The following is a 21,545-nucleotide window of genomic DNA, read 5'->3' as shown; positions in this document are numbered from 1 at the left end:
ACTTATCTCCTATGTGCCTCCCTTGTCTGATATCTGAAATGGTGATAGGATTGTGGTGAAAGGTTCGTTTACAGAAAGAGTGCTATGTATTATATACTTATGTTTATAAGCACATGGGAAGTTCTATATAGGTACCAGCTATATTTATGTTGCTTTTCTTATGTCATTAAATCAGAAGTTACAAAAAATGAGTCAGTTTAAGCAGCCTAAAGATATTTTAGAAATGACTCAATTGACACTGTAGGGACCTAGAATGACAATATAATTGCTAAGCTCTGCTATCTAAGGGAATAATAGGCACACACATTAATTACTCACACAAACAGACACAGCTTGATGCAACAGATATGTTCCTGAAACTTTGTATTCGTAAGTGAAATCATACTTTCACTGACCGGGGTAAGACTGCCATTGCGATGGGTCCTTTCGGTTCCAGAAAAGCTTTTAGACCAGAACACTAATAGCCACCTGTCTCCATACACAATATTTTTTTCTTTATTTTATTTTTAAATTTTTTTCAATTACATTCAGTACCATTCAGTACCATTCAGTTTACATTCAGTACCATTTTGTATTAATTTTAGGTGTACAGCATATAGTGGTTAGACAATCAAATACTTTACTAAGTATTCCCCCACCCCATATTTCCAGTACCTACCCAACACCACAGATAGTTATTACATTATTAATTACTAGAGGCCCTGGCTCCATCAGGGCCCTCTCATCCAGTCCCAAATGGGGCCAATCGGGGTCAGCCAGCCAGGGGAAGGGGCCGCGGGAGGTTGGCTGTGGGAATGCACTGACCACCAGGGGGCAGCTCCTGCATTGAGCGTCTGCCCTCTGGTGGTCAGTGCACATCATAGCAACTGGTTGACCGGTTGTTCGGTCAACAGGTCTTAATAGTCGCTTAGGCTTTTATATATATATATATATACTAGAGGCCCAGCACACAAAATTGTGTGCAGGTAGGGTGCCTCGGCCTAGTCTGTGATCAGGGTCATCTTCCGCCCATTCGCCAGTCCCCAGTCCTGCCCCACTGCTGACATCCACCACGGTTCCCTGTTCGCCATCTGGTGATCTATCAGAGCCTGCGGGCCGGGGGGAGGGACCAAGAGGTCAGCCGTTCTATCCGCTCGCCAGTCCCCAGTCCACCCCCCCCCCCCACTGCTGACACCCATCCTGGTTCTCCGTGCACCATCAGGCGATCGGAGCCTGCAGGCTGTGGGGAGGGACCAAGAGGTGGTCAATGCACCTCATGACGACTGGTCGATTGGTCATTCAGGTCATTACGCCATTATGGTTGCAGGCCTTTTATTATACAGGATAGATATTCCCTATGCTATACTTTATGTCCCATTACTAATTTGTAACTACCAATCTGTATTTCCCAATTCCTCCACCTTTTTTCACCCAGTCCCCCAACTCCTTTGACAACCATCAGTCTGTTCTTAGTATCTGTGTCTTCTGTTTCTGTTTTGTTTGTTCATTTATATTATTCTTTAGATTCCACATATAAGTGAAATCATATGGTATTTGTCTTTTTCTGACTGACTTATTTCCCTTAGCATAATACCCGCTAGGTCCTTCTGTGCTGTCACAAATGGTAAGATTTCCTTCTTTTTTATGGCTGAGTAATATTCCAATGCATATATGCACCACAGATTTTTATCTGCTCCTCTATTGATGGATTCTTGGGCTGCTTCCATATCTTGGCTATTGTAAATAACACTGCAATAAACATAGGGGTGCATATATTCCTTCTGATTGGTGGTTCAGGATTCTTAGGATATATTCCTAGAAGTAGGATCACTGGGTCAAATGGCAGTTCCACTTTTAATTTTTTGAGGAAATTCCACACTATTTCCATAGTGGTTGTACCAGTCTACATTTCCAACTGCAGCATACTAAGGTTCCTTTTTTTCCACATCCTTGCCAACACTTGCCTGTTGATTTATTGATGATAGCCATTCTGACAGGTGGAGGTGATAGCTCATTATGGTTTTAATTTGCATTTCTCTGATGGTTAATGACATTGAGCATCTTTTCATATGTCTATTTGCCATCCTTAATACACAAATCCTTAATGGAGAACTTTTTCTGACACAGCTCCAGCTTATGGTTGGAGAGGAGTGTCAGGCCCAGGCAGAAAATGGAAGTAGAAAACATATATTATACCAATAGGTGACTGGCTTGAAGTTTTTCCAGCCTTCTCCCAGGAGGAAGGCCAAGCTATGACTGCTAAATATTGCTGGGAATAAGATCTCCAAAGGTGTGACCAATATACAGGGGGGCGATCTGTATTCTGCAGGAAGAACGGTGATGCTTTTACCAAAATATCACTTTGCTAGGATGGCAGATAAAAAGTGTCTCCTACCCTGACTCCAGATAACTAGTAATGGCTGCTTGGAGTCATGTTCTAAGCACGATTCTGATTTATTAGTGATGTCTGTCATAGGCAAAGGACTTGGGAAGTAGATGCCAGCACACTTATATTCACCATTCTCACACTCGTGGCCCACAGTATTTAGTATATCAGGGATAAAGTTCTTGGTAATTTGTCAAAAGGCTACAAATTGAAGGAAAAACATATTTTGATATGATGATTCTGTAAGAACTAAGTTAACTCCCTGAATTGTAACTCCATAAGTTGCTGCACATAGCAGCACAATAAAATTTCCCTAAGCCAATAAATAAAGCAAATTTCAACATAAATCCAGTCTCACTTGGGAGGGGAGGCAAACACGGATTCTGTAAACACCTCCTAGAGGCAGGCCCTGGACCCTGTCCCCAAGGTCAAAGACTATCTCTTGCTCACTTGTTCTAGATGTAGCAAAGTGCTCTTACATCATACACAATCAATCCAATGTGGACTAGATATGGAATATATTTGTTTCAACATATTGTGAGGTAGACTTTACATACAATGATAAAAGAGAGGCTAGGAAGTTACAGGAATGGGTTGAATTTCTAAAAAGTCATTGAGGTGGTCCAGCGGGCTTTTATCCTAGGTCAACTTGACCAGTGGCTAGTGAATCGAAAATAAAAATAAATTACTCAATTTGAAGATACACACATGCACACACACACCTTCAGAAGACATGTTTCCTTCATGATTGTATGGCTGTTTACACATGCCTCGTTAAGTCTCCACCAGCCCTTGGTTCAACCCTACCTCCTCACCCCTAATATGCTGTATACACCGTGTCTGTGGAACCATCTGTTTTCCTTGCTGTGGAAATGCCCCTTGAGCTACAGCAACCACTTCATTTTCTGTGTGATCATTTAACTGTGATGTGCAAGAAATTGGCTAGGAATTTTTAAGGGAGAATGCCAAGTTTCAGAAAATTAAAGAATAACCCAGAAGAGCACACCCACACTCTGTGCCTTAGACTATCACTCACTACGCTGAAGATACTCAGGTTCAGGAACCATATTAGATGAAGATGTGACTCAGCAGTATGTGGGCTGTGGGATCTTGATGAAGGTAACTGATGGAGGGGGGGAAGGAAGGGTAATGAGAGGCGGGTGGCTCTCAGGTCTCCAGAGGCATCTTGCCCACCCCCTCCCCAATCCTCAAATGACTGTTATTCAAAATAGTTTCATATGCTCTAATTTTCTCCAGGGGTTTCAAATTCAGTTCTCGTCTTCCAGCTTGCAAATAAAGAAACTCCAGGTATGAGTCAGCGATTCCCAGTTTGATCGAATTTTGTAATCACTCCCACATACATGTGATGCAACTCTTATACCTCATTGAAAATAAGATACCCAAGTGCATTTACATCTCAAATACAGGTCAGCTTGGGGAAGGGAGGGAACTAGATTCAACAACTGTTTACTGAGCACCTACTAGGTGCAGGCCAGGGTTAGAAATGGAATAAAACACAGTCTGTTTCCCCAGGGAGCATTTCATCCAATAGGGAAGATGACTGTGCAACTGGGCAATCCTGATACAGAAGTGTCCCTTGTGTCATGCATTGAGGGCAGGGGAGACCAGTTATCTCAGTGAGTAGAGGTCTGGGAAGGCTTCATGGAAGACAAGATTCAAGAGCTGAGTTTTAAAGGATGAAGAGCAATTTGTCACCAGACCTGTGAAGAGTGCAGGAGGAGGAGCCTGGGAAGAGGGCAAGGCTGGCACAGGTGAGTCAGCCTGGTGAGCTCAGTTCAGTGTGGCTAGATCATAAAGGTGGCCACTGGGGAGAACTGGGGCAGTCACCTGAGGCCAGGTCAGGGGCCAGGCCAGGGGCTCGTGAGCCCAATGGAGGAGCTCATGGTGAGTTTCACTTGAGTTCCTGGCTAGTTTTATGTTGTGAGCTCCTGCCAGGGAACCCTTTTTTGCAGTACAGCAAATGGTAATGGGGAAGGTTCTTGGAGACATTTGGTCCTCTGAATGACTGAGTGCTTACCAAGTGAAGAGTTACTTGGTAAGGGAATACCCATATTTGAAGAGTCATCATGAGGAAACAGGAGTCGACTTCCTTGGATGAGGGACTGAGATAGAACTGAGGGCAAAATGACTGGATATGCAAATGAGTGCTTTTGAATTCAAAGGTCATCTGAACAATTAGAGGAACTATCAATTTATCAGGCCCTGTCTTCTCTCTTCTCTGTCCCACAACAAGCCAGAGTCCAAAATTAGTCCAGTGTCTGAAACGACCAAGTGTCCGTGATCTTCGTGTGGAGAGTACCGATCAATATAGGGACCATAGCACTCAGCACAAGAGGTGCCAATGGAGCCCATGCCATGACTGCAGACAAAGGGAACCACTTAAATACATGCACACATCTGATGACAGATTAGGTCACTTTAAAATAGACTAATTATAGCCAAAAGTTAGTGCAATGCCACGGTATTCAAATGTCTAACAATGTGGAGCACTTGCAGCATGCTTCCATTAGTCCATGGCTGATGGTCATCGTGGCCACATATTACCACCTAGCTATTTACCTTATGTGTCCTTGATAAGAAGAGTCAACCCAAAATACAAGTGAATCCACAGCACAACTAAAAAAATTTTTTTTCCTATTTGAACAAATCGTTTAGTGTAAAAATAAACAGAGCTAGAAATTGTCTCTAATAAACTAATATCAGTCTCCCCAGAGGGTTAATTATGTCGCTCCGTATTTTAAGAAGAATGTAAATTGCCAGTTTCAACAGATGTTCTTTTAAAAGGATTGGTTATCTGGGAAATGATGGGTCTTTGTTACAGCTTACCCCAGTGGAATATAAACATTAAGATCATCCGACTATCTGTCACACAACCCCACTCCTCCAACTCTTACCCACACTGATTCACCCTTTGGTTATCAGTAGCTTTAGTGACAAGTGTTCTAGCCAGAACTGTGGCCTCAGGTACCAGACCTCTTCTGATGATTTCCTAACTGCCCCTCCACCACTGCAAAAACCCCAAAATGAAACCTTCCCACCATTACCAGCCCCAGTGTGGGTCCTCAGCAAATGGTCATTTCTACCCTATTCTTTTACTGGGGAGAGGTAGATGATGACATAAAAAAGAACCACAATAAGAACTTTCTGGAAATATAAAGACCTGCCCCAATTCAGTTTAAATATTCAAATGTGTGAGATGCATGTTAAATACATGCATACCTTATAGAAAACTGACAAGGGAGAAATGAGAATGAAAGTTTCCCTGGAAAAGTCATTAGAAGAAAAAAGAGATCACAAATTTCTCTAATGTTGGCTCTAAAATGGCATTTTGTGATACTGAAATGTATGTTGCCAGGTTCAGAGTGAGAGCTTCAGCTTGGATACGTGGACAAGGAAAGAGAGAACAGGATCCTCAGGGTAGAAGGGGGTCATTCCAGGCTGACTGGCGGCTGACTTGGGGATGGAGAGAACATGTGCTCAATGTCGCAGCCGGTGGCTGGGGCCTGACTGCTAACCTTACTTGACCTGACTCTTCGTCATCATCCTGGTTAGACTCACTTCACAGATAGGGAAACTGAGGCTGAGGGAGATTAATGACTCCTACGGAAAACTTAACAGAATGTGCTTTCACTATTGATCTAGTAACAACCATAAAATCTCATCTCAGCCAGAAAGGTAAGGAGATAACTATTGATCTCCTTAACTGTTTCTGAAAGGGGCTACTGGAGGTAGAAGCTGGGCACTCTGAAGAGACTGGGTAGTTTTATGTCCTATATGCAGGAGGGGACAAGGCAGCTCAAGGCCATTATTTGTTGAAATGACCTAAATGGCAATAAAACCAAAGGAATAGCAACAATAGATGTGGCTTACTGAAGACCTACTCTGCCACAGAGCTGAGAAGGATGCTTAGTTCTTATTATTTAACTTAATAGCTCCACTACTTTGACATGAAAATATCATTATGTCCACTTAACAGGTAAAAAACATAAGACTCAGAGAGGTGAAATAAACTGCCGTAGGGTTACACAGTTCCTAAGTGGCCCATGAAGAACATTTCAGGTCTGCATGACCCAGAGCTTGCCTCCTTCTGCTGTAATCACTGTCTCAGATGATGCCTGAGACATGAATACTGACATCTCCCACCACAGCAGCTCCAAAGGTTCTCAGGTCAGCTACCTAGGATCCAGGTGCAAGGCAGGGCCAGCAAGGTACCAAGTCCATCATGCTCAAATGTCATACTGGCAGGCCCAGCTAAAAAGTCGGAAAGGCCTGTTTGCAGAAGAAAAAAGGGAAAGCTTAATCTCAGCCCTCTTGCGCCTGGAGAAAGGGCTCAGGCGGACCATTGTGTAGTTAACATGATATAATTCCACGGGGTGCCCTTCACCTAGAACTGAGCTGTACAAAACTTGCTTTTCTGTTGGGAGGGGGCTTGGAGCACCCTCAGAGCAATCCTAAAATTCAACCTGCAGTAACTGCAGTCTATGCCACCTTAAAGGGGTAAAGACCTATCTCTCACAACCCCTCCATCCGCAGCCAAGGGCAGTGGGAACCTTTCAAATCTTCCACTGGAGGTGCTCCCCAGTGCCCAGTGAAATACCTACTTGCTCCACAGTTCAGAAACTAGTCTGTGAGCACAGCAAGCAACAGTCTGAGAAAGAACAGGCCGCAATTCCACCCACTCTAGAGACCCCATCCCCGATGCTGTCTGCAATTCTCAGAAGTCCTTGGGTAGAAACACTGCATTTCTCCCTCCAGGCCAGATCTCTGGGCAAAGCTGATTTGGTGGCATAAGGCTGCCTTATTCTCAGTTCTCACGTTTAGGGGGCTGGAGGTTCCTGGAAGCCAGGTGGAGAGAGGGCTAATTATAAGGAAACAATGGCTACTTCTTCTTTCCTGTACACTAAGTGGCTAAGAACTGTGGCTCTGGAACACTGATTCTCCCCCTACTGCAATCCCCTTCCCCACGAGCCCCAACCCAGAGGGCATTTGGCAATATCCGGAGATATTTTTTTTTATCCTTACTTCAGGAGAGGGCTTCCTATGGGTATCTAGTGGGAGGAGGCCAGGGATGCTGCTCAACCTCCTACAGTGCCCAGGACAGAACCCCACAACAATGAATGGCCCAGCACCAAATCTAACAGGACTGGCACTGTGAAACTCTGGGCTCTGAGGAGCCTCTGCATTGAGCCCCAAACATATAATAACAGGTGAGCCATGACTTTGAGTTTCCCCAAACCTCAGAGGATGATGATCCTGATGCTATAATGCCTTGCAAAGATGTCACATTAATAAGTGACTCCCTTCAAATGTGTGGGCTGATACTTAATAGAACTCATTAGTTTGTATTAGTAGATGGGATGAGGACTTATGGGAACCATTCCCAGAGGCTCAACTCTGCTGACACCTCTGATTTTTCTTGGGGGTGGGAGTGGGTGGGAAATAACCCAATCCTTGCTTCAGTCTTCCAGGGAAACCTAGCACCTGTCTATATCAACATGTTCAAGATGGAAAGAAAAAAAAAACTGAAAAAAAGGAGATAAATTATTTATCCAGCATAAATATTAAAGAAAATTGCAAAACATAGTCTGGTGTCACCATGCTGTTGTTACAGAATCATCCTGTTATAGCTTCTGGCAAAACACTGTTGTCCTTAATATCAGTACAACAGACTCGTCTGGGGTGCACCAACCAGGGTGCATGTGTCTGCTTGCTGTCGTGGACACTTAGCGGCATGCCAACCAGCTCGTCACGCCCCAGCAGAAAACTGTACAGGGACATCCTTAGGGATGAGCCTGAATTAGGAGGAGAGAGTGAACTTCATCCGAACACAGGATGTAATTTAAAACTGGGAGTCAAACACACACAAGCGTGTGCTGCCATCGGGGGTTACCAACTCAAGAGTCAACTGCAAAATTTCCAGGACTTTTGTGAGGTAGTTGCCAGACACACCCATTGTTAAATATTAAATTGTATAAAGTCATGCTTAAATAAACTATATAAAAAAACAAAAGTAATAAATACTCAAAACTCAATACTTCTGAATAATGTTAATATGTTTGACTGTCATCTATGCTTTTGAGGCTGTTTACCTCTATTGTGTCTACATAGTGGAGATAGCACACACACACACACACACACACACACACACGTGGTTTGTGAAACTAGCTCCATGCTTCATAACTTCCTGTTGGCCATGGTGTATTTACACTACCAGCATCAGCAAGCATTGCAAGTCAGTGTTAGTTGCCCTCCCCAAGAATCTGTTGTTAACTATTTACCAACACCCCCTCCCCCTACCAATCACCATCACAGACATGGCATATATGGTAGCAGCACACACAGAAGGTTTTTGTTTTAGAAGACAACGCCTATTATTCAAAGCTTAGCAAACTCTGTACCACAGCCGCATGGGCTCCCAGGTAACCAAGAAGTTTAATAAATCTGTACAGTGATAATTAAACACTGTAAATAAGGTATCTGCTGAAGCTCCCTGGCTGGCCCGTTTGGCCTTTGTAGAAAAGTGATCCGTGCTGACATCCTGAATAAGGTTGGCAAAACAAGTGCAGGGAGGAGTGGTAGTGGAAAGTAGGTTTGCTCTCAATAATGTATGAAGCCCCATGCTGGGGAGAGAGATCCCAGGAAAAGCAGCTCCAAAGCAATCTGTTCTTTCATCTGGTGCAGCGTGGCGGCAAAGGTGCTGCCCCGAATCAGGAGCACAATTGCTCACTTGTGAGCAGATGTCCTTCTCACGGCAGGCAGCGCTCTTTTAACACAGCTGAGCAAATGCATGCTGCAAGACGGGCTCCCCGCCCCGTTGCCGAAAGAACACAGTATATATTAATTTAGCAGGTTGTTGAATAATGTTTGAAAGGGGGATTTATGAAGTAGAAAAATCATGTGGCAAGGTAAAATGACTTTCTAACCTACTGGGGTGAAGAAAGGGGGTTCAGTTCCCAGGGAAGAAGTGGAAAGAGTCAGACAGATACTCACTCCCATAAAGAAAGCCGAAAAGGGGCTACCCAAGGAGTCAGAAATAGCCCAGTGGGGCAGACCCAATGCAAAGCCCTAATTTAACATCCACCAACCAAAAGATTGTTTTTAACTAAAATGCAGTTTGATTATAAGTGTCTGTAGCTGGGGGCAGATGTGTGGGGGGAAGGACATACAGGAAATCTCTGCACTATACACTCAAGTTTGCTCTAAAATATAAAGTTTATTAATATATCTTTTAAAGTACATGCAGCCCTAAGCCCTGAATTTAGCTGAATTGTTTGCTTTCTTCGTGGGAGTCCAGAGGGCAGGTCTTTCAAAGACTATCCTGGTATGTTTGGTGGGCAAACCTGGCTCCTAGGCAGCCTCACTGAAGGGCAGGTATACAAGCTTTGTGGTGTGAGTGGACTCCCTGGAAACCCAGTGCACAGGACCCTCCTTCGCCTAATGTAGCCATTACAGAAATGGAGACAAAGGCACTCTTGCTTTAAGCTCCTCTCCTGCCCCATCCATCTTCCTGAAACGTGAGGCCAGCCTGGACAGCTTGGACAAACCCAACCACTTCTTCCAGGGTGACAGAATGTGGTCCACTTTCCCTCTCTCACACTAGGGGGAAGACCATCTGTTTTACCTAGGAGAAGGAAGAACAGCAATCGGCTTAATGGGTCCCACCTTTAGAGCCCTGCATCCACTCAACCTCTGCACACAAATACCATTGTTTTCCACCTCGATAATTATTAAATTCTAATGTAAAACGCAACTTCTGCTTAAGTATGCGTGATTATTAGTCTACAAGTCAATTGTGGATAACACCCAGATATAAATGCAGCTAATAAGTCTTACTGTAATGATTAATCAATTTATGAATACATTATTTAAACTAATAGCTCAGGTAGGGTATCTTAAACAAGTTGCAGAGTACATCGACCAATTCAAATACCAGCTGCTGGATCAATAGCAAACTGTAAGTCAACTCTGGGGAATAGGTACACTTGCAAAAAAAAATCTGCGAACAAAAGGGTCTTGGATGAAGGAAATGTATAACACTTTCCATTTTTAAGACAAATGCAGAGCACTTTAATAATATATACCAAAGCTTAAAGGGAAAGTTAAAAAGTATATTACTGCAAATTTTGCTCTTCTTCATCCTATTCAATAATAATTTAGGACAGCTCATACAAACACATATGTTTACACAAACCTCTGCATATGTTTGCAAGCAGACAGTGTATTAAAGTCCCTTAATAAAATTATACATTGGGTTCATTTCATTGTAAGGTACCATATTTACCTGTTTATCTATAAATATCATTTTAACATAAAAAAAAGAAGTGCGTCTTACAGGTAAGATTAGCAGTTATCCTGAAAGGGATCCATGTCCCAACTGACACCAGCGGACACCTGTCCTGTTAGGACCACAGAGCCCCCACCACCACCACTGTTAACATAAGGGGGTTTGTGTGGGCAAAGCTTTCTCCCTTCCCAGTCTTATTTTAAGTTAATGCTAATTAATGTGAGTTTACTGAATAAACCAAAAGAGCCTTGATTTCCAAAGGTGTGATATTTTATCACAGTTTCAAGTGATGCTTCATTTTTAAAAATTAATTAGTATCTTGTGAGACTAGCCACACATTATTGAGTAAGGAATAGGAGCTAAGTGAAACAGATGAAATATTGGTAAGCGATGCAGCCCACAGTATAAGTATGTGAAGGGGGTCAGAGGTTAATCCCTATTGATTTTCTGAGTCTGCGTACAGCACCACTGGGAAAGGCCGGTTCTGTTGGCATTCAGCTAGCACAAATACATTATAAATCTTACTGTCCACCTTCACTGATCAGTGTCACTTACTTCCTTCACTAAAGACCATTAAGAAACTAGTGGGGGGAAAAAATCTATCCAGATGCAGGCAAGAAGAAAAGCATTTTAAAAGTCTTTGTGTCACAGGATGCCTTTGGAGATGGAAGACTTCCCTGAATGCGGAAGCACATGTACAAATACAGAGTGATTTTCAAATGACTTCAACACCAAACTGAAATGGTGAAGCAGCTTTCACATTTCAGTGGATGAAAAAAAAACAAAAGTCAAACATGCTCAGTGACATTCAGAGGCATATCCAACTTGGTTCTGTAAAATTTGGCCTTGATACAACTTTGAAGTTAATGAAGAGTTAGCTTTAAGGGGCATCAGGTCCATGGGCCCTTCTAAGATTCTGCACTGAATGTTTTACTCTTTTCCTAAAGTGGGTCCCCACCATTCATAAGCTTCTGCCTCCAACTCATTTCCAGGAATATCTATAAATGGCTGCCTCTTGTTCATGCCTTTCTTTCTTTTAACACATTGTGTCATGTACCTCCTGTGCATCTGCCACTATTGCTAGGCACGGCAAAACAGATGAGTAAGATGGGGTCCTTCCCTAGAAAAATGAAGGTCTTTGTCATACCCTGGACTCTCCTACAACATGGTCCTGCAAAAAGTCTTTGTGCTAGTAAGTGTTCTGGCACTGGCCAGCTGTGTGACACCCAGACAATTACTTAACCTCTCTGAGCTTCCATTCTGTCACCATTATAAATGAGGATAACAGTAGCCATGTCACGGGGTGGCCAGGAGATTAGAAATCACATGTAAAAAAAGCACTTAGTATAGGGCCCAATAAACATTTAATAAGTGTGGGTCAATTAAAAAAACTGTGACATCCGGAAAAACAAGTGACCTCTCTCAACCTCTGTTTCTCTAATGGAAATCATGGAATTAAGATGCAAAAAGATATGGAGACATGTGATCTATGATTCCATCCAAATAAATGTATCAGATCCACCCACTTCTTAGAGAAAGTGTAACAATAACAAGTTCTAAGTTATTCCTTAGAGAGGTTTTTTAAAACCTTAAAAACCAAATGAAAGCAAAACATATTAGAAATGTAAATGCTGGGTAGCACACACAAATCAGAGATACAGAATTAAGAAATGTTTTAAGAAATCTTTGGGCAAAGAAGGGTTTCCTTTCTACACTGAAATGACATACTTTATCTTAAAGCACCAGCACCAGAAACATGAATAGAAAAGGTTCATAGATATGTGTTATTCCTGCACAGTTTTCATAAAAACAAAGGCATATCCAGCAATTTCCCATCAAAAGTTCAGTCTCTGCCACGACTCTGCTTCTATCAATGGAGTTATTTTCCTTTCAAAATACCTTCCCTTTTAGCATTTTCAATTGTATTGAAAGGTGGTCTTTGTTAGGCAGAAGATAAACAGAGCAGGACCCAAATGAACAGTGAAAACCAAGACAGGCAAAGGTCACAGGCTCTTTAAAAACCCTTAGAGGCTCCAGACTATTTTAATTGTGCACCTTCATCAAACAGAAAAATTCAGGGCACATACCTCATTATGTCTTCTTATAAACTATAAACTTGTATCATTCTATTAGCTAATATCTCAAGACATGGTATAGCGTTAGAATGATGTTCATTATTAAAATTAGTGCATACAATTTTACATCTTTTTGCTAATTTAGACTTTTCTTTTTTGATTGTCCTCTAAGATCTGATCACATTTTCACTGTTTGCCTTGGAACAGATGATGAGTTCATAGTAGAAGGAGCTGAAGTACCAGTGTTGCCATTTCCACGTTGCTTGCCTGTGTTCACATTGTAAGCACGATGTTCAAATGCTGGTCTCTCACAGAAGTCTTTGTAAGCCTTTTTTATTCATTTTGTGCAAGATGCTTTAGTTCCAACCAGATAATCTAATGTCTTAACCCATTTAACTGAGCATACATGAGGAACTACAATGCATTTTCCAATACAGGATGGAAGCCCACAGGAAACAAGGGCCCCACGATGGCCTCTCCGCTTGGGGAAACAGCCTGCCTCACATCAGAGTGCCTTGCATATGATACATGGCCCCTAACCATCTGAGACTGGAGAGGGCACCATGTCAACGCATCTGTGTAATATTTGTAAAGATCAATGCTTCTTAATTGAGAGTCAATATCATACAGACGTTAAAAGTGAGGACCCTGGAGCCAGACCACCTGACTCAGGGTGCCTGTGTCCTCACCTATAAAACAGGGGTAATAACAGCACCTCCTTAGTGCACATGTGAAAAGATATTTAAAAGGACGATATGTATAAATATAAGATGCACTCAAAACAGTTGCATCTGCCACCTGATAAATGTGTCGAGATATTTAATAATAAATGGAAGAGTTTAATGGACAAATGCAAGTTGTAATGTTTTCTCCTAGAACCCAGCAGGTCATTCTTCACACTTTGGAGACTTTTGCTTTAGAGCAGCCTAATCCAATACAGTGTTCTGCTATGATAGAAACATTCTTCATCAGCGCTACCCAATACGGTAGCCACTAACCACATGTGGCTATTGAGCACTTTCATGTGGCTAATGCGACTGAGGAACTGAACTTTTGTTTTCATTATTAAATAGCCACATGTGGTCAGATGTTACCATATTGGACAATGAATCTCCAGAAGATTAACTGTGTCTGATACACTATAAGATGGAACTCAATTTTGTGATCCATCAATTTGCCTCAGAGAAGGTCTGGCTGCTTAGATGAGATCAAGCAAGCCTGCTTCTGGGCTCTGAAGCCAAGAGCATCATCACCGTTAGCTCCTCAGCTCTTCTGTCTCTAAGATGCTCAATTTCTTTGTCATTGGCTTTAATGTCCTCAGGAAGGGACAGTGACTGGGGTCATTGTTTGTCAGCATTTTTGGAGACCTTTGATATGTGCTGGTTAGGCTTTTCCTAGCTCAGCTTGGCTTTTATTTCTGGTTTGGGTCTTAAATCTTGGCTTAGGGAAACCTGTCCAAGCTCCCAGGCGACACACATACAACCCTCTATTTGGTGTCCTGGCCCCTGTTCTCAATTTGCAAGTGACTTTCCACATTCTACAAATGGATCTCTGTGTTGATCCTCCCTGTGACGGTGGCCACATGATTCTCTGGGAGCATCCAGACCAATGCCAATCTATTATAGAGAACTAGAGGCCTGCTGCATGAAATTCATGCAAGGGGCTTGGCCCCTCGCCCGCCGCGGCAGCCGCCTCTGCCTCAGCCCCCACCTCAGCTTCGTCTGGAAGGACATACAGTCTAATTAGCATATTATGCTTTTATTATTATAGATGGAAATCATCTTATGTCCATGTTCACTATGTAAAGTATCCTCTGGCATATGGTCCTTCCCCAAAAGGCTCCATTCTAAAACCATATTCTTTATAGTATTCATTATTATGGTATTTACCTCCAATAGGATTTGTTTTATAAGTCCAAATAAACTACAGTCATAAGTATAAAAGCTTTCAGCATTATAATGAAAGCCTTTTCTAACCCAAGGCTGAGTTAGGTCTCTGTGACTACATGTTAAAATTATTTGCATATGTTTTTGTCTTTCCCAATGGATAATGAGATTCTTGAAGGCAACAACTGATCCAAATTCAAATTCTCACTGTCTGAAGTAGTTTCTGACACATAGTAGGCACTCAACACATATTGGATGGATGATGAATTAAGAGATGGGTGGATGGATGGATAGATGTAGCTATGTAGTGTTGAACTGTATTCTGATTCAAACAAAAAAAAGGGGGGGGGGAGGAAACAATTTAAAAATGTTGACCATATTCCCAAGATATTTTCTTTTTCTTTATTTTTAAATCCTCATCCAAGCATATTTTTTCTCATTGATTTCCAGAGAGAGTGGAAGGAAGGGAGGAGTAGGGGAGAGAAACACTGAAGCAAGAGAGACACATTGATTGGTTGCCTCCCACAAGAACCCCTACCAGGACTGGGGAACCTACAACTGAGGTATGAGTGCTTGACCAGGAATTGGACCCTTGACCCTTGGGTCCACAGGCCAACGGTCTAACCACTGAAAAAACTGGCCAGAGCTCTTTTTCTTTTCTTTTTTCTTTTCTTTTCTTTGCTTTTCTCTTCTTTTCTTTTCTTTTCTTTTCCTTTCCTTTCAAAATACTCTTAATGTATAAGAAACAAATACAGCACTATTAAATCCTCCTTATATTTCAGGAAGGCAGGATACCCAAGTCTGTGACTCCTAGACCTGGAATGTGCTCCATCACAATCATGTCAGGCTAGTGACTTCTGTGGAAATGAGACAATGAAGAAAAAAGAGACCACGATGGAAATATCAAAACCAAATTAAATACTGAAAATAAGTTAATGAAATTACATTTCAGATTCAGCTTACTCAGAAAGTACTTGTCCAAAGGAAGGAGAGGGAAAAGAAAAAAGTTCACCATCAGAACCAGCTGTCTAGTTTGAACTGCTAGATTGCTGAGCACACATGGTATGCATATTCATAGGTACCATGGAGAATTAAGCACCTTTGGAACCACCATTAAAACTCTCCTTCCAGTGAGTGAAGTGAACCAATAATGCAACAGCCCCCTTGTGGCCCGGAAGAATTAATGCAGCTTCAGAAGTGTAAAGGTTCTCCTTGGAGTGGGGTGAGTCATGGGGAGTGGGCAGAGAGAGGAGGGGGTATCCTGAACTACTTGTAAATTTGTTAGATTTGGCCCTGTTTTGTGGAGGAAGGGCAATGCATCATGATAAACACTTTTTTCTTTCTAGAGACTGAAAAGGAACCCCAGTGTACATGCCAGTTCAAACTAATGTGTGCTTAAAGAAGAAACAGATCAAATGAGCTCAGTATTTCCATTTAAAAATATCATTTAAGGGAATTTTAAGCTGTCTGAGAAGATGGATACACTGTGTTTGTTTTCTACATTAATGAGCTATAAAAAGAATGGAATAGGCCATAAATACAGTATTTTGTAACAGCCTTTACTAAAAATGCTACTACTTGTGTTTATCATTTATATCCTTGTATACAACCTCAAAATTGATTGCACTTTAAACCGTACATAACTTGCTATGTTTTTCATTTTGTGCTATACTACAAACATTTTTATAACTCAGTTAATATATTCCATATTTTGTGTTCTTATTGATTATGAATATTTCTTTAGGGGATTTTATTGCTTTTAAAGTAACAAATGTTAGGTATTAAAAAATAGAAAAACCTATTGCAGCTTTTATATTTTTTCTTTCCTCTGGTAATTCTAATACATACATTTTAGCAAAACCATAGACAGATTATCTTTCTCTGTATCTTTTATACTTCCTTACACTAAAATAAAAAATCTAGTGCATAGTAAAAGAATCAGACTTTTCAAAGGAAACCCACCATTTAATGTGTTTGACTTGAATCCATAATCCTTTCCTTCTACAATTAAAAAATTAAAGTGCCAAAAGATTATCCGAACGTAAAAGGATGGTTTTACATCAAGTATATATTATCTTTCCTAATTGCCATCTCAGTTTATAGGCTAAAATATGATTTATATATATGATACGATTTCACTATTAATTATCAAATTGAAAAAATAAAATCTCACATTATAAATTCTCTCCTGGAAATTAGTTTTATTATTTTTTCCATAATCCTATCACACAAGCTATAAGTGCATTGCGGCATGAACACTTTAATTTTTCCAGTTAGTTTTAAGCAAGCCCAGAGGTGAGGTTTAATAAGGATCAATGGCACTTTATCTGGGACAGGGCCTCTTCACAGCATGCAAATTACACAGTAACACTTAAAAAAAGAAATAGATTTAATTAAAAAAAAGTAGAACCACAGGCTCTAGAAATTCAATTAAAGGATTTATGCAAAGGTTTGCTAGGTTTTATATGCAGTTACTGCTTACATAATGAGCTTTTCATATTAAAAATCAATAGGTAATCTAGACTAGAAGATCATCCCCTTAAATACATTTTTGAAATCAATTTGAAAAATAGCCCATCAACTGCTGTGACTACTCTTGCTGCTTCGATTACACTAAAAGCAATATTTAGATTGTAAGACGTGCTATGGAATATCTATGCTGGGATATTGCTTTCAAGGGCTCTTGTTCTTTTGAGTGTGCCTGAGATGATCACCTAGTAATTCAAGATTGTGTTAAAAGTATAAAAAATTTAGTTAATTGCCAGCAAAAGCCTACAGACACAACTCCATTGTATTTATAATGGTTAAGTGAAAGAAGGAAAAAGAATAAAGAGAGAGAAAAATAAGGAAGGAAGGAAAAGAGGAAGGGAGGGCAGGAAGGAGGAGGGAGAGGAAAGAAAGAGAAAACAGAACACCTCTTTTAAATTAGTCTTTGCTACCTCAGTTGCTTGTTGTGAGTTGCCTACTTGGCACTTGGAGATATGCTTTTCACTTTAAAACTCATTTAGGTCTTCAACTAAGGAAGCAATTAGCTAGCTTATAACTTAAGCAGGCTTTCCATCTTCTGTAATACTGGGGGGGAGGGGGGGAGGAGAAGGGGCAGGGCTTAAAAATGAAAACTGATGTTCTAATTCTACCCACTAAGTTCACCAAGCATCTCACAGGCAACATCTGCCTGTGTTTGGTAACAATTAGATCTCCAATGGGTTCCATGGGCCCTTGGCTGGTAAACTGTAGAATAATCTTCTTACAGAGGGAGGCACTGGGAGAGGGGAGGAAAAAAAGAATACAGGTAGGTCCAAATCCTAATTCTTCCCATCTGTATAGAATATTAGCACAAGAACCATTCCTGAATACTTCTTTTTCTTACTTTTATTTAAAAGGTTCTTATTTCTAAAAGGTGTAGTGAGCATTCTGTGACCATCAAAATGAAAATCATGACTCAAGTTATCTTCAACCAAAATGAGCCTTGTAAAAACAGGCCTAAACTGTTTTAAGGACTAATTTATAACAAATTCCGCACTCTCTTCTGTAAAACTCTGGGGGAAAACATAAGTAAGACATTTAGTAAAACCCCAATGTATCCAACTACCAAAAACACCTATTCTCAGGAATGGTAGTACTTTAGGAAGGTGCTGATGCAGCCAGCGTAGGTAACCAAGAAGGTCCTTGTACTCAATACACGGGTGGAGATGATAGAGACAAGGAGAAAGAATGAGTCAAAGAAGCAGTTTCTGATGTCTGAGATATTGGTGGTGTTCACGTTACAGTCCCTAAAGCACAATTCTGCACACATCATATGACGAGCTGGCCTTTTGGGATGTACCTACAACTGTGCTAAGGGAGACTTTAGGCCAGGGACTAACGTGAGCTTTCTCAGGCATACGTGTGTGAACTCTGCAAGCACTAGTAGAATACATGGGATGTGCTAGGCATTGCCAGCAGTTGTGATGACCGTGAAGGTGAATCCAAAAGATCTCGCATGCTTCACTAGGTGAAATATTTCTGCACATATATTCTTTTCTTTTACCACAAATGTCATATTTAAAAGAAAAAAGAAAAAGAAACTGACAAATAAGGTGCAGCACCTTATGTGAAGTGAAAGAAGACAGTCCCAAAGGACCACATACTATAAGATCCCACTTATACAAAATGCCCAGGAGAGGCAAATCTATGGAGACAGAAAGTGGATTTGTGGTGGCTAAGGCTGGCTGAGGAACTGCGAGGTGATGGCAAGAGGGTACGGGCTTTCCTTGGCAGGGGGGGGGGGGGGGGATTAAAATGATCTAAATTTGATTGTGGTGATGATTGTACAACTATGTGCATATACTAAAGCTATTAGGTTGTACACTTTAAATGAGTGAATTGTGTGGTATGTGGATTGTATCTCAATAATGCTGTTATAAAAAATCGGGGCATTTATGGATTATAGTCTAAATAGTAGTAGCTTTAAGTAGAAGCCAACAAAAAACATTTTCTACCCAAACTAATCTAACAAAACATTGAAGCTTTCTCTGTCTCTGCAAAATACCTGCTGCATGTGATGATCAGCTTATAGAATGCACCAACGTAAGATGTGCAAACATAACCTATTGGCTTTCTGTTGAAAGGTGCTGAAGGCAAAATAAGCAGAACCTTCCCATCTCACGAAATGAGAGCTTTAGCATGAAATGTCCCAGGTTAGTATGATCAAAATGTCAAATACGAAACCATTTGTAACAATGTGAGAGGTCTTAGTAATGGAAGTTTGAACAATGTTAACACTTAAAATTTCAGCAGAACCATTTCAATCCATAAATGTATAAAAGTCATTTTACAGTGTGCTTAGCAGTGAAGACCAAGAGATGTTATAAACGAAGACGCCCTCAATGTCACTTCATTTTCTTTTATTCTTATTATCACATTTAAATCTCTCTGTAAAAGTGGTCTTGATAGGTAACTTTATTGCACATTTCAAGACTATTCATTCTGAACAGAACTTCCTCCAAGGAATTAACCAGTAAAGAGAGACCACTTTCCCCTCATCATCCCTAAATTATGCTGTGAGCACAGCACAGCAGGGTGGCAGTGTGCATGTCACAAGGATTTGGACTACCATGCCACACATGGATAATCTTAAAGGTGACTCTTTTGGTTCTGCAGAGAACCACTGGTTGGTTACACTGGTCCTTAGCTAACATCTTGCTGTTTATCGTGGAAAGATCTGAGAATAAAGCAAAGTAGACAGACAGAGTCAGGGCTGGGGCTTGTTGAATAGAAAGAATTCTGAAAAGTAGCCATTATGGCCAAATCAGCATCAAGGGCAAGAATACATTCTGATCCTTCCTCATTTCACTGCCTCTGCTCACAGGTAAGTACATCTCCTAAATTAGGTGCTGGCAAACGTGTTGTAAAGGAGCAGTGGTAGATATTTTCAGTTTTGCAGACCATACCTTATTTGTTGCAACTCTGCTTTTGTAATGCTGCAGCGGCCACAGACAATGCAAAAATGGATGAGTGAGGCTGTCTCCCAATAAAACTTAATTATGGACAAATTTAAATTTCATATAATTTGCATATAACCACAAATTATCATTTTTCTTTAGGATTTTTTTTCCATTTAAAAATGTAAAAAAGAATTCTTAGCTCACAAGCTGCACAAAAATACGCATTAGGTCAGATTTGACTCAAGAGTCATAGTTTGCTCTCTCCTGTGATAAACCATAGGTTAGCCAGCAAGGAGGTCAACCAGTACTTCCTTCTTGACTGGGATTCATTCACCCAATACTCTGATGACCAAGTGGTGTGATTTTCCTCAGTGGGGCAAAACTGGATGGCATACCTTTCAAATTGAGTGCACCTTACAGAACAACAGAATAACTTAGTTTCCTGGCAGAAATTCATATTCTAAACTTTCTGAATGTTTTCCTTCAGAAACAGTTATCAAGGCCCCAAAGTTTTCCATTATTCAAAAGTGAACAAGGTTTCTGGAACTGACAGCTTTTTTTAAAAAAAACTGATTTTGGAACTGACAGCTTTGAAGTAGTCCAGGACACACAATAGCCTTGGTTTATGAGATACAAAGCTGACTGCGTTCCCTGTGGCTGGCTCTGCTTAGTAATGCTATTGTTAACGTGGCAGGTTATGTGAATGCAACATGCAGCCAAGCCTTTCAGTGTGCTTAGGGTTTAATTTGGAACATAGTGTGACCTGTCCCCCTGACCACTGCAAGCATAGACACCCAAGAAAAACAGGTGCACAAACTGGGCATCATAATAACTAATTGGAATAATCAAATGGATGGCTTTGTTAGCAGAGGAATACAATAGTGGGATTCCTCTGTTGCTTGTGAAAATGGGATTCTTGGGGTACCGGTGAAATAAGTGCTCTCAGAAGGGAAGAATGAGGTGTGGTAGAAGACTTTATTTGGGTGGAGTTGCATGCCTCAGCTTCCAATGTCCCGTTTCCCTTAAGTCCTGAAAAAGGGACAGCTGTGGGTTCAGCAAAGTCAAAAGCAAAGCCCAGTGTCCAGAGCTTCCATTCCAAGTTGCACTCGAGACCAGTACATTCAATCTAGGTTCAGTGCGTTGATCCATGTGTGGAGCCCACATGGCCATGGAGCCTAGATGACCGTGGTTTACATGGGTAAACGCCCCCTGCAACAGGAGTCAGATGCAAAAAGCAAGAGAGTGAGCCAAGAGCATAAAGAGGGAACTCCCTTTGTCTAGGAGTTTAAATATTCAGGTTTCGCCCCCTGTCCGTGGCCATGCCTATCTGGCCACTAATTTGTTCCCAGGTGTGACCAAAAGAAGGCACCTTCCCATGTCACCCATACCTTACTGGGCATGCACCTAAACTGCCTTTGTCCAATCCCTTCCCCATCGATTAGCGGGGTGCAGATTTGGAGTGTTAAATAAGCAAAGCTGTATAAATTG

The 21,545-nt window shown here is 41.2% G+C and overlaps 1 protein-coding gene and 1 long non-coding RNA gene across 2 annotated transcripts in view; both read right to left on the bottom strand.

Annotated features, from left to right (window-relative positions):
- Window positions 1–21,545, bottom strand: part of WWOX (WW domain containing oxidoreductase) — a 933,211-nt gene that overhangs the window by 610,633 nt on the left and 301,033 nt on the right. The gene's annotated exons all lie outside the window — the stretch shown is intronic.
- On the bottom strand, window positions 2,683–6,652 carry LOC107184494. The gene is made up of 3 exons (XR_001515341.1): window positions 6,517–6,652; window positions 5,771–5,839; window positions 2,683–3,025 (listed from the first exon to the last, which is right to left on the bottom strand). It is a non-coding gene; the product is annotated as an uncharacterized LOC107184494 (long non-coding RNA).

Source organism: Myotis davidii, unplaced genomic scaffold, assembly GCF_000327345.1.
Source record: "Myotis davidii unplaced genomic scaffold, ASM32734v1 scaffold391, whole genome shotgun sequence".
NCBI lineage: Eukaryota > Metazoa > Chordata > Mammalia > Chiroptera > Vespertilionidae > Myotis > Myotis davidii.
This window is presented reverse-complemented; position numbering and strand designations above follow the sequence as displayed.